This window comes from Pyrgilauda ruficollis, unplaced genomic scaffold (assembly GCF_017590135.1).
Source record: "Pyrgilauda ruficollis isolate IOZ18807 unplaced genomic scaffold, ASM1759013v1 scaffold42, whole genome shotgun sequence".
Classification (NCBI taxonomy): Eukaryota; Metazoa; Chordata; class Aves; order Passeriformes; family Passeridae; genus Pyrgilauda; species Pyrgilauda ruficollis.
The window spans coordinates 1,504,060-1,517,775 of record NW_024525712.1 but is presented as its reverse complement, the minus strand read 5'-3'; the positions used below and the strand labels follow the sequence as shown (position 1 = coordinate 1,517,775).

General features: G+C 45.9%; 1 protein-coding gene across 2 annotated transcripts in view; it reads left to right on the top strand.

Annotated features, from left to right (window-relative positions):
- Positions 1-13,716, top strand: part of HPCAL1 (hippocalcin like 1) — a 64,623-nt gene that overhangs the window by 33,113 nt on the left and 17,794 nt on the right. The window contains exon 1 of one of the 2 annotated variants that reach the window (XM_041477921.1): positions 4,867-4,949. The exons of the other annotated variant lie outside the window; for it this stretch is intronic. The gene's annotated coding sequence lies outside the window, so the exon portion shown is untranslated. Of the gene's footprint in view, positions 1-4,866; positions 4,950-13,716 lie in introns of those variants that run through there. 2 annotated transcript variants of the gene reach the window in all.

Sequence of the window (13,716 nt, the reverse complement as noted above, 5' to 3'; positions counted from 1 at the left end):
CCAGGGCGACAGGCACGACTGAGAGCTTGTCTTGAGCAGGTTGGGTCCACACTGTGCAGTGCTGAGCATGTGGATGGGTGTGCACAATTGCTCTCTGTGGGGTCTGTGTTGTTTGTGGTGATGGAGCAGCTGAAGGAAGCTGGGGCTGGCAGGGACTGTGCAATAGGCAACTGTCCTACACCATTCCTTGCTGAGGTGAGTTGTCTGTGCGGCAGTGATGATGGGAATGACGTGAGGCACCAGAAAACATCTTTTATTCTTCATCTGTACAACATAAAGTCTTGCTGCCTCCTGGTCTGGGGCTCAGGCCCCAAGATGCTGGGGTGATCTTTCCAGCCAGGTGGTGCCCAACCCTTGCAAGTACGGTGCAAAGTGGGACAGTGCCTGTGCAGTCAGGCACTTACAGCCAGGCCCTTGGTGCTTGTACCTTTTGGGCATGAAAGGGTCAACACTGGCTTTCTCCACAGCACAGGAGCAGACCGGTTTTGGAGTGCTTTATCAGGTGATGGAAGAGATGAGACAGGGGAGGTGAAGCAATACTGTGGCTGTACCCTGGAAGGTGGGCACAGGCTCAGCAGCGTGGTTCATCCTCAGGACCAAGGCAGGGGATACATCTGGTACGTGCTCGAAGGGTCAGGGCAAAACTTGGGCATGATTCCTAGCACCACTGGCAAGGTGTTAAGCACCACAAAGGCGATGTAGTGGAAATATTATAATAAAAGATTACTTTGTTAACAGTTCTCAGGTCAGCCTGCCAGGTTAACAGACAGTAACTAAAACAGGGTGGGATTTCTTTAGAAGGAATACAGTAGTATAAGAGATGTTTAAATTCTTATCTTATGTATTTGAAGACAATAATGAAGCATCAGTGGGAGAACTGGTTTAATTGACTTACAGGAACTGAAATGACATATTTGAATGGGAAAATAATTTTTTACATTATTTGATATAAAACTTATATATTTTATTAGAACATTGTTTCTTATCTCTCTCTACCACTGTAAAAAAGGATGAATATAAAGAAGAAAAAAATTGCACTTGTGGTAAGTTCTGATGTGTAGCTGGGAGATAAGCTTGCTGCATCGAAAAGGCCATCCTGGAAGTTTTCTCCTGATTATGCTGTGCATGCAAACTCATTACAACCCTCTAGGAGTTTCTCCGAGTCTTTTCCTGCCTCAGTGTGATCAGGACACTGAAAACACAGGATTATCCCCTATGCTCCCCCCAGTCACAGTGGAATGCATGTGTTGTGAAAATGGCTCAGCAAGGCTGTCCTGCAGCAGCCCAAGCTGGTTCAGGCTACCCAGGAAATCCTATTAAGTCACAAGTGTCAATACAGTATGCACAACTTTGGTGCAGAGGAGACTATTTATAGCTTCAGTAAGAGTATTGTGTGCACAGGGCTTTTCTTTCACACCTAATCAGGGACCTTGACAGACTCGCAGTCTCTTACCTGCTCAGCAGCTCGGGTGCCAGACCTGTGAGAGCACCAGTGTTTTAGCTGGAAATCCTCATCATCTTCTGAGAGCAGCTGAGGGCCATTGTGGAGGAGGAGGCCATGATTTTCCACCTGCCTCTCTGCACATCATCTCCTCCTCTCCTGACTCACTGGGTCCAGCCATTTGGCTCCTGGGGCATGCAGTGCCCTGCTGTCACCGTGAGCCTTGCTGTGCGAAGAGGAGCGGTGTCATGTATATGTCAGTGATGTCATGACATTTCTGAAGCTCTTCTCAGGCATGAGTGAGCTTTGTGGGATAAAGTGTGTAGAATCAGGAGGTTGGAGGGACAGAATGTGGCAGAGCTGCAGGGTTGGTAACAAGGCGAGGTGCTTGGCCTTCATGGGAAAGATGACTTTTGCACCCCACCAGCAATGTCAGCTCATGGTTTTTTTGAGTCTGCCTGGGGAGATAGGAAGGACTCACCTATAAGAAGTTTCCAGGTTGGAATAATCCAGTGGTGGAGCAAGAACCTCCTTTGTGAGTGTGTTTTCACACTCCAGTTTTAAGCTTTGGCATTTGGCAAGCACACTAATAGTATGTCAAGGAATTACCATGAATTAGTTTCAAAATAACACAGCATTGAGTAGAGCACAAAGAACAAAGAGGAACATGTTCCTTCCAGCAGCTGGCCTGGGCTGGGGTCCCCCCACTGCTACCAGCCCCCTGAGATCCTGCCACAAAGTGCAATCCAATGTGTTAACAAAGCGTGTGAGCTTTCTGCAGGCTTACTGCATCATATCTAGTGAGTTGATTAGAGAGGCTCTTGATTTTCCTGGGTTTTTATGTTCTTATTGGGAGCCATTTGTCAGTCTGCACTGAAATCTGATTAGCTGAGAATTGCTGGCTCTCTGGTATATGTTGACCTATAACGTGAAGGATGCAGCAATAAACACAGTCAGCTGGGCTGCTGGGGGAATCTGTAGGATTCTTTGGAGGCTGGGAAGGAGACACTTGAATGCTTTTCCTTTGGGAACTTGATGATGTCTGGCCTGAGGGGTTCTGTGCCAGCATTCCTTGAGGGGGCTGGCAGCATGTTTCAGCCCTCTGGTGCTGCTCTCTGGGGTGTCTGTGTCCACCCCTGTGGTGAGACAAGAGGGAGCTCCCTTGTTATGGCAGGGGAGCTGGTGTTACTGCTGTTATGGCTGGTGTTACTGCAGTTTCAAATCTGCCCCTTTGGCAGAGAGGTGAGGCAGAGCTCAGGCAGTGGGAAAGGGAATATGCTGCTTCTGAAGAGCAAGGAAATTGTAGCTGACTGTGGGGTTTCTGCCATGCTTGCTAACAATAAGCACAGTGCTCCTTGCACAGCGTGGTTAGTTAGTTAAGAGGTTTAATTTCAAGGCTTCTTCAGGAAATGGGGCACAGTAAAAGGCTTTTTCTTTGCCCAGCAAATACACCTCTCCATCACTCCACATAAAATAACCTGCAGCTCTTAAGCAAGAGGATAATTAAGCTTGGCACCAGGCACCTTGGTGCATTTTCAGAGGGTGCTGGTTGGGCACAGTAAATAATTGGATAAAGCATGGACAAGGTGGTTAATGACACACACAACAACCAACAATGAGCTGTTTTTAAAACCCAGTTTGGCTGGTTGAGATGGGCCAAGAGGCCAGAGCAAGAGTGGAGCAAGGGATAGTTATTAGCTAACATAATCTGCTGTCCTAAAGCCAACAGCTTACCACGTCTTTGTTAGGTTGGACTGGGAAAAGATGTTCCATTTCAGCTCTGCTTCCTAAAAGATACAAAATGGTTGCCAGATTTTCCAACAGATTTTTTTAATTAATTAAGGTATCGGCAGGGCTGCACTGAATCTACTTTTTATCATAGTGTAGAGCACAGTGGTTGGAGTGACCCAACCATCTTAGCTTCCACATTTTTATATTCACAAACATATTATTTTTGTTGAGGTTGTGGAGCAAAGTTTATGTCTTCAAGTCTTGTAATGCTTGAAGCTGTCCAGTTCATCATTAAGCTGTTGTGCAAACTCACCAAATTCTTTTAGTCTTGGAGATAAAAGTCAGTAGGGAGATATTAAAATTGAGGCAGATCCCTTCTTGTGATTTCAAGTGCCTTGTTTTATCTCTCAAGTTTGTTTTCTTCAAAACTGATGCCTTCCACTTGCTGTCCAAGCAGTGTGGTGTTCAGCAAGTAGTGAGGACATTTTTCTGCTTGGGATGAGGCATTGCCAGCAATCCCAGGGTGGTGCAGAGCTGGCATGGCGTTTGCAAATGATCACTCATAAAGCCAGTGCTGTGATTAATTAGTGTTTTCAGAGCTCTGAAGCAGGCATTTCTGCATGAATAATGTTCATGTCTAAGTGGCACTCTGCTGGTATGGAGTTTCTCTTTGAACAGAAGCTGAAAACAGGTAATTTTGCCATTAGAGCCTGAATGTAGCCACATCAGACTGTGTGCACAAAGTGGGCCTTCTGTTGAATGTATTTGCTCCTTGAAAGTTTTTGTTGCTTAGATTCAGAAGTCTTGCTGTTCAAGGTGTAGATATGTGTGTACTGACCTAGTGCCCTCTTCCTTTTAAAGAAGGTGAAGTTTCAGTAGACCTTTTGGAAAAAAACAGGGGATTTTCCAACTTTTTATTTTAACTTTGAGGGAAGCTGAGTTCTGTACCAAAAGTTCCTAAGGTGAATGTGTGGTTCCTCCTAGCTCCAAAAGTTCAGCCTGTTGACTGTAAAACTGTCTGCTGCTGGGAAACCCTTTAACTCTTTCCACCTGCTACACCTCTGAAATGAAAGTTTGAGGAGTCACTTGAAATCCTCTAATTTGTTTATCTGAAACACTCAAAGAAGTTACCAAGAATGATGTCTGAGGAGCTGCAGAAGAGAAGCAAGAGCCAGCTTCTAGTTAGTAAGGATTCAAAGCTGTTGAACTCATGGGAAGGGACTCATAATTGCACATTAGCTCTTCTTTCTCTGAAGACTCTGCAGGGAAGCTTTGGAAGTGTGAGCTGCAACTTCTGCCAGTGTTCCTGGATGTCCTGGATGGTTTTTGGGAAGGAGGGAAAGGGGGAGACAAGCTGAGAGCAGAGTCCCTCTCACTGACCTCTCTCTTCAGGCTTTGCCTGCTTCATGGAGAGACTTAATTCAGTGTTTGAGAAACTCTTATTTTGCCAGTGTAGTAACAGGGATACTGAGGGGCATAATGGAAATCTGTGGGGTGATGTCTGCTCTACTTCATTGCCCAGGAATTTTTGAGCATTGGGAGGATGCAAAGTGTAAAACCCGTCACTGGGTGGAGTGAGCGCGAACATGTGGTTTATGCATGTGGTTTTGCTTTTATTTAAGGGAGAAAAAAAAAAGCTAAAAATAAACTGCTGGCTCGCCTCCACTTCCTGGTTCACACAGGGCTGTGAGGGAGCAGCCAAAGGGATGGGGTGGCCAGTCCAGCCTGGAGACCCTCCTGCCTGAGCACAGGGTGTTTGGAGGGGTGAGGTGAGGGGGTGAGTACAGGGCAGCCAGCGAGGAGAGGGGCTGGTGACGTGGGGCTGATCCTTCTCTGGGTGCTGGGGGGTGACACTGCAGTCAGTTGGCGTCTGTCCCACCTGGGATGGCTCTGTGAAGTTCCTCTACACCCGTAAATATTTGTTGTGGGGCGAATGTTTAGGTCCTCCATCAGTCCCAAGTGTATGTTTTGGCAGTGAGGGAAGGAGTTAGCTTTAAAGCCTAAATTCCAGGGAGTAGTTTAGAGGTCTGGAATGGCTTAGAGGTCTAGGTGAAATGGGTGAGCAAGCAGAGAAATGGCGAAGCCATCAAAAATGCGTAATGTAATGGCAGCCCCTTGTGCCGACGCAGCAGCGTGGCGTAGGGTGGTGTACCTGGTGCCAGAACTGAGAGCCACCGGGCACCGTGGGACACCAGGCGTGCCAGCTGCAGAGGGCTTTGCTCTCCAGCCAGGGAGGAGCCGTGCGTGCTGTGGTGGTTTCTGAGCCGCTTCTGGGAGAGCTGCAGGGAAGGAAGAAAGGCATCTCCTGCCTGAAGGCATGGTGCAGCTGTGTTTGTCAAGAGTTGCCCTGGGAGTTTATTTTTCCATGAAGGTTACTCCATTTTGGTTGTTTGTTTTGAAAGAAAACCTAATGACACTGTGTAGGCAATGCACAGGTGATTAAAAAGTTCATAATACGAAGATGTTTATGAGTAAGTTGACGAAAGCAATTGGAAGTTGCATCGTGCTCTATGCTCTTTACAAACAGGATTGAAATTCCCCAAGGTTGTAGTCAGTAAGGTGTTGTGGAGTCTGCTTCTGGCCCAGGCTGCCAGCAGAGACATTTATTTATCGGTGGGAGCTAAATTTGTTGTACTCCACCTTGTTTGAACGTCTGTGAAGCTGCCTCACTTGTCTTAAATCCAGAAACTAATGATTTGGAAAGATTTGTCTGAAAATCCTCCTAAATGTTATCAGTCATTTCATGTCATTAGTCCTACCAACGTCTCTGTATTTACATTGCATATTTATACTTCACAGCTTGGTAGTTCTCAGAGGTTTAGAAACCTCCTGGAAAAATATGTATCAAGCAGTGAAGCAACCTGATGGGTAATCATTGGCTTTGGTCTTTTGTGATCTCAGTTTTCTGGTCTATATTAATGTATTTTTCCCACAGCTTGGAGGAGATGTGCTGGCAGGTTCAGCTGTGGGCTGGTGGAGTGGCACCAGGAAGGTGTGGGCTTGTTGAGCAGTGGGTTGCACATCTGAGGTGGCTAATAGGAAGCATTTTAAAAGCATCAGAGGATAATGGATATTATGTCTATATATAAAAGGTACTTTAGACAGTGTCTGGAGGGGTTGCAGTTTGCCCAGCTAGCTGGCAAAGCATCTGAATGTCAGAGCTGCATGGAGAAGCACCTTGCCATACTTGGGACTTTTCTGAAAAATAATCAAATTGATGAATGTAACTTTGTGGAAGTTACATTCTGGTGTGGTGCAATTGGGCAATCTGGGTTTCTTTCCATCTCTTTTTTCCCTAAAGCAAGTCCCAGCCCTGGTGGCTCCACCTCTGTTGCATGGCCCTGTGGGGATGCTCTGGGCTGTGGCCACCGAGTACCAAAGCACCCAGGGAAGAGATGCTCCAAGGGAAGAGGTGCTCCTGCACTGGCTGGAGTGGTGGCACAAAGGCCAGGAGTTTGTTTGCCATCACCTCGTCCTTGCTGCTGTTGCAGCCCAGGGATGGCTTGTGGCTTTTTTTGAGCTGCGGGTTGTCCATCTGCTTGGTTTGCCTCTGTGGGGGAAGAATTGATTCTAGCACAGGGATGCTCTTGGAGTATCTGACAGTTTCAGCTTGCCTTGAATTTTGTGACTAATTGCTGCAGCAATTGAATTTGGTGTCTGAAGGCAGCACTGCAGTCATGCATGATGGGAGGGGACACAACTAATTTTTCTGTTTAGCTTCTTTGAACACTTATTTTAATCCAGCCAGTTTGGCCAGTTTAGTTGTTTGGTGTTTGGTTGGGGTTTTGTTATTTTGAGGTGTGTATGTGTTTGTGGTTTTTTTGTTCTTAAGAAAAAATAATAATCTCTTGCCTCTTTTATGTAATGTAATGAGACAGCAGAGCAAACTATTGAATGGCTCTGGCTAAAGCTGTGAAAAAGTATTTTTAACTTCATGCTGTTGCATGAAGGGTTTTCCTTTTTCTGCCTTTAGGATGCTTACTGCCCTTTTATATATTAGCATCTGTTCCTGTAAGAACGTGGAAGGAAATGAGCTGGCTCAGCAGAAACTGAAACCCAAACTAATCTCATGCTGTAGTAAATTCTCAATAGTCTCATTGTCCATGGCACTTCAGCAGCGAATCCGGGGGGTGGGAATGGCAAAACCACCATTAAAACCTGAAATACACGGCAGAGAAAGCACCAACGCCCTTTTGTTGCTTCCCCCAGCATCCCACAGGCTTCACTCTCATGGCATGAGCGCAAAGCAAAGCAAAGCAAAGCAAAGCACAGCACCTGTGTCTGTGGCTCAGGTGCTGGGCTGGGTCCTGCTGGAGCCTGCCTTCTGTCCCCTGCCCGGCGGGGCAGCCGGGCCTGCCAAAGCTCCTTATGAGCTTTGCGGGGCTGGCTGCCACGACCCGCAGAGCCCTCCTGTCCTTTCACCCCGTGCTTCCCCGCTTACATAACTGGCTTAGGTGTTACACCGCTGCCCTCCCTGCCGTGCCTCCAGCGCTCCTGCATCACTCAGCCTCTTTGTTCCAATAAGGAGCTTTCCAGCCAAGTCACTCCTTAGGTGAGGCTGGAAGTGTTTTGAGGCAGAGGCACCAAGTTTACATTCTTGCCTATTTTGTTTTGCAGGTCTGTTTCATACCTAAATTCACTGGGATTATTTACTGAAAGTATATGGAGAATAACATTTCTCATGAAAAAAAAAAAAAAAAAAAAAAAAAAAAAAAAAAAAAAAAAAAAAAAAAAAAAAGCCCTGGTAGCTTGTGAACTCACGGTGCTTTCTCTGGTCAGAAACTGAAAGTGAAATGGATTTTTTTTAATTGCTTTATCAGGCTGAGGGAAGTGTGGAGATTAGTGGAGCATACACAGAAGGAAGTAAAGCATCTCTCGAGTGTTTTAATGATCTGAGTGGCTAATTTGTTTAGTATGAGTTGTCACTGAACCTTCAGTTTGGCACTTAGGGTTTTAGTTTGTTAAATAGAAATAAATAAAGCATGGAAATGGGGTTTCTAACTATTGTGTAGCTGTGCATATCTTTTTCAGTCTGTCGGGCAGGTTTGCTCAATCCATGTTGGTATTGCCCAGCTGGGCTTTTCCGTGTAAGGTGTTGACAGGTATGAGGGAGGTGTTCCTGACCCTCTGCTCTGGTGGGACCTCACCTGCAGCACTGTATCCAGCTCAGGAACCTTCAGCACAGGCAGGGGCATGGACTTGTTGCAGTGAGTCCAGAGGAGGGTCATGAAAATGGTCAGGGGGATGGAGCTCCTCTCCTATGAGGAAAGGCAAAGAGAGTTGGAGTTGTTCAGCCTGGAGAAGGCTCCAAGGAGACCCCATTGCAATCTTTCAATATGAAGCGGCTTATAAAAAAAAACATGGAGAAAGGTGGGGTATTTTCAGGGGCCTGTAGTGACAGGACAAGGAGCAATGGTTTTAGACTGAAAGAGAGTAAGTTTAGATTGGACATAAGGAAGAGATTTACTGTGTGGGAGGTGGAAGCCTGGAACAGGTTGCCCAGAGTTGTGGATTCCCCATGTCTTGAAGTGCTCAGGGCCAGGTTGCATGGAACTTTGAGCAACCTGGTCTGGAGTAAACTGTCCCTGACCATGGCAGAGGGTTGAACAGGATGATCTTTAAAGGTCCCTTCTGACTCAAAGCATTCTGTGATTATGTGATTATTTCAGTCTGATCTGGTGCCAAAATTTGCATCTGTTTACTGGCAAGGACTAATATTTGTACTATACTTTAACAACTGTTGGCACTACTGCTTGATGAAGGTAAGCAAAATTCCTCTGTCTGAGTGGAAAAAATGTTCTTCAAGTTTAAGACATGAGACCTCTAATATTTTCAGTCAGGGAAAATGTAATGATATTTAATGGACTGGGAGGCAGCAGTAGGAAAAAGGACCATAACCTTTTGAAGAGAAGAAGCTTTTTTTTTTTCTTTTTTTTTCTTTTTTTTTATTGCTTGCCAAGCATTGCCATTTATCAGACAGCTCCTCTATCTTTAGCCCATCTTTAGACCTGATAAGGACTGACTTGAAAGGACTCTCCACCTCATCAGTGCAGGGTGATGTTTGCTGCTGCAAAATGTATTTCTGCAGCCAACTGCCTGGCAAAGCAGGGAAGCCCTATCAGCTGCCTTTCAGCTTGAATTACCCACTTTTTGGCACAGCAACAGGCTCTTTTTGGCCCAGTACCTAGTGCCTGGCACAGCAGAAGCAAGATCTCAGCTGCCACTTCTCTGCATTGCAGCAGGAGCTCTTCAGCATCTTGCTTTTGTTTTGGGGCAGCCACTGTCAGGTGTTCCCCCTTGCAGAGCTGGAGCAGTAGGCTTTGCTACTAGTTAACTTTAACTTGTATTAGCCTAGGATGTGCACTTAGGGGAGAAATGGGAGCTCCCACTGCTTGTGTGGATGCTTGAAACCAGGCTACTGATATCAAATGTAGCACGGTCTGGAGTGTGTGCATGCATTTCCATGGATTTCTCCTGGAAAGCTGCAGGCTTGGAAATCCTGGCAGTAACACCATCAAGAAATTGGATGTGTTTTAGTGGGGTTATTTGTGGGCAGAGGATGGTGCTGTTTTTGAGGAGCTCTGTGGGCTTTTCCTGAGGTGCTCCCAGCAGCCCCTGTGAGTTCGTGGCACAGCCTCGAGGAACGTGCTGCTGCAGCTTTCTTCCTGCTGGAAGGGCACACAGTGGAGAAGCAGTCACTTCCACAGGAAAAGTCAATATGGGGGGGTTTATGCACACACAAATTTTATTCAGTGGCGTGCTGAGACGTTTTTAATGAGTCACATGACAGCAGTGATGGGCCATCAGAGTGAGTGCCCAGCTGAGCAGAGCTGTGTCTGGCCAAAGATGCCTGCATGCCCCAATGTACATCCAAATGCCATTATGGCATAGCCCAAAGCTCTGGCAAACTTGGAGTATTTTTGCACAGTTTCTCCCATCCACTGGCTCGCACAGTGATCCAGTCCAGAGGGACTTTCTGGTTTGCAGAAGATTGTGTTGTGTTGCTCTGGTGCAAATGCTGCTTGGAGCTAGGGGAAGAGTTGTGCTAGATCCCTGTTGGCCCACCCGTGGGTTAGAGCAGCAAAGACACATTTCTTTCCACGTAAAATTTCTTTTAAAAGGGGGAAAAATGCTTTTCTCTGCAGCAAATCTCATTAACTACAAGCATCGCGGATCTGTAAGTGTGCATGAATATTTGCTGAGCTGCTTCTGCTGCCCCTACAGTGGATCCTGAAACTCTTCACATCCAAGGGGGCTACAGCCTGCTTGTAGCATTCAGGGGTATTTTCAGTCACCTTTTCACTGCTTAGTAAGGGGGGATTTTTTTAGTGTATTTTCAGACCAAACTGCCTAATGGACTTTCTGCTTGTTTCAGCTATTCCTCGGATGTGCCAGATCTGTATCTCACCCTTTATGAGGAAAAAAAACCCCTTTATTTTTAATAAAATAGAAATATATATGTGTAATAAACAGATCCTGAATAGCAAATAAAGAGTGATTGTGGTCTTCCCTACGTGAGGGTGTGGTTACATTTGGTTCGTTGGTTGGCTTTGTACCACCCTACTGTTTTGTTTTTAAAACAAATAGTTTATTATTCCCTGTTCATGTACTGGATGAGTGATAAAAGTGGTCCTGTTCAGTCATCTGTCACTGAGAGCTAGAGAAGAAACTGGAAAAATCCTTGTATGACTTGCACTATTAGGTTTTACATGTGGAGATGTTCCAGTAATGTCCTGGATCACTTACATCTTGGCATTATTTTTCCTCTGAGCTTTACATCTCATCCATTAGACCTTCTCAGCAGATGGGTTTTGAAGCTCCACATTCAGGGGTGCACAGGTCACGTATCTGGTGCCATGACACTGCCTTTTGCCATCAGCTGGGAAAAAGATCAGGATGTCATTCTGAGAGAGCAGGGTACCCTTTGGGTGGCAGGAACAGAAAAGGCATGAAACACAGGGGTACTCTGTCCCTGAACAGGGGAGAAGCTACTCACTGCAAGTGTGGAGGAGAGCCCAGGCAGAGCTGAACACAGATAAGGTCAAAAGGCAAATCCCCTTCTTGGAAGAGTTCCCAGTGCAGATAAGGAAACTTGGTGTTGAGATGGTGCGTGCGGTGCCAGGGGTCAGGAGGCTGTCACTGCAGGGGAGGATTTCTGTGACACGGGGAAAGGACATTGTGTGTCTGAGAGGAGGCAAGAAGAACCTGCTCAGTTAAACCAGGAAAGCCAAGGCTGATGTGGGAGTGATGGCTCTCCATCCCTGTGTGTAGCAGAGGGGAGGTTCCAGAGAAGATGGTGTTGGGACCAGAGCAAATGTGGTTACCAGCACTGAATACATTTGAGGTCAAGTTAGAAGATGATTTTTGAGCCAGTAGAGGAATGAGGCCTTGACTGGGGTGGTGGGAGCAAAGCCTGGATGGCTTTTGGGATAAAGCTCAGGAAGAAAGTCAGTGTCTGACACTATATCTGCCATATCAGGGCCTGAATATAGTTTTAGTGAGAGGAGCAGCTCGTCTTCAGGAATATTGAAAGTAATGAGTATTGACTGCTTTAAAGTACAAGTATATTAAGATACATCCACACTGACATAGCTCTGTACAGAAGCCATTAGGACAAAGCTGAGTAATAAAAGGTAGTAGGACATTAGGACAGCTTGGAAACAATAAGAAATAGAGAAATAACCTATAATAGCCGTGTTGAATTTGCAGGAACAGTGACAATCAGCATCTTTGCTTCAGTGCATGCCAGTGGTGGATATGCCTTTCCAGGGCTGGCACTTGAGCAGGTCTGCCTCTCTCACTCTTGGCTGCAGATTTCGTGTTGGCATGGGCTGCTTCTTACTGCACTTTGCCTTATTTTAGCCTAACAGAGTCACCCCCCCAGCAGAGTGTTAGCCAGATTGCCATGGGGTGTGAATTAGTAGGGAAAATCCAGAAATTTTAAGAGCACTACATTTATTGAGAGCAGTTTGCTGTCCAGTGAAGTCAGAGTCTAGCAAATAGTTGCTACAAGAAGTAGTTTTGACTCTTTTGCTCCTTTGTAAAGCAGGACAGGAGCTGAGAACTTTCTCTCCCAAATTTGGACCAAGTGCAGTTTCAATGGCGGTCTCGCAGGTCAATATCACAGGTGTGTGTTCCAAACTGCTGGGTAATTGCTTTGTGAAAAGCCATTAATAAAATAATTGTTTTCCTCCAGGAATGTGAAATTCACTTATTCAATCCCATTGCAGTGCAAAGCCGTTTCTTACTGTAGCAGAAATGTATGCACAACTCAGTTTTTTCTGACCTGCTTGTAGCTTTGTTTTTGTTGTGAGAATGTAATTGGGAGTATATTTTTTCCACATTGCTTCTTAGTCTGTCTAGCCTGATATTTTTCAGACCTGTGGTTTCCTTCCTTCTCTCTCTTATTTTCTGTTATTAAGTCTTCCACACCACTAAAAATGTCTGAAATGTAAATTTTTGCAATTTTGGCACAGCACAAGTCTTCTTTTGACTTATAATCAGTGGATGCTCTAGCAGACTAATGACAGATTTCAAAAACAACAAACAGGCTTCTTGCTGTGGGCTGATGCTCAGGATGGAGAACAGGGGAATGGGGGTTATTACGACTGAATATGTACCCTAAAATGGATACATAAGATAATTGATGTGGTACTGTACAGAGGAAAGATCTGGATGGTTTGCAAGTATGTATTACTCTGTTTAGGGTCTGATTCTGTTACATCCAAGCAAAGTAAATATTCCATTGGTATTTGTCAGGAGTGGGATGGTTTTTTGTCAGTGCCAGTCATTTTCTCATCAGTATTGTTGCTCAGCTCTGGCTCCCATGTTTATGATCTGTGTGTGGGACCATGTGAGAGGAAGGAGAGAGGCAAGGCTGGAATATCCCATGTAGCTGCAGAGGTGGGGGGGTGGAAAGGAGCTTAGGGGGATGGAGCAGATTGAGTGTCTCTGTCCATCAGAATAAATGTGCTGCTGCAGCCTCATAGGCCATCCAAGAAAGGGCTAAAAGGTAAATGTGTCTGAGAAATGGCATGATGTTGAAATGGCTTTACAAAGTGTAAATGTACACTTTGATATATCTTTTTCATCAAAAGATGTGCTTGATGGGCAAGTCTGTCTCTGCACCTTTGGTGACAGAGCTGAAAGCCCTGTCAGAGGTTTTACAGGCTTTTTTGTCTAGTTGGTGCCAGTCACAATGGGACTGTGGGCAGCCCTCCCCCACTTCCCACCAGCATGTTGGAAACTGCAGCAGAGCAGCAGAGTTCCCTAGGAGAGCCCCATCAGCCTTCAGCTGGGTCCCAAACAGGAGTTTCTTTCAGCAGCAACCCTTTTGGTCTTCAGCAGAGCTCAGGAGGAGGTTTATTTAAAGCCCTGGTACTTTCTGTGGAGGAAGTAGGAAGCGCTTCCTCCCTGTAGATCTCTATCCAAAGCTTTTGTCCACTTTCTTACAGTCCCACCCTGCTTGGAGTCGCTCCAAAACCCAGCACGCAGCCAGGGCTGTGTGCTATTGTTCAGCAGGGTCATCCTTAGCTGTAGCTCCT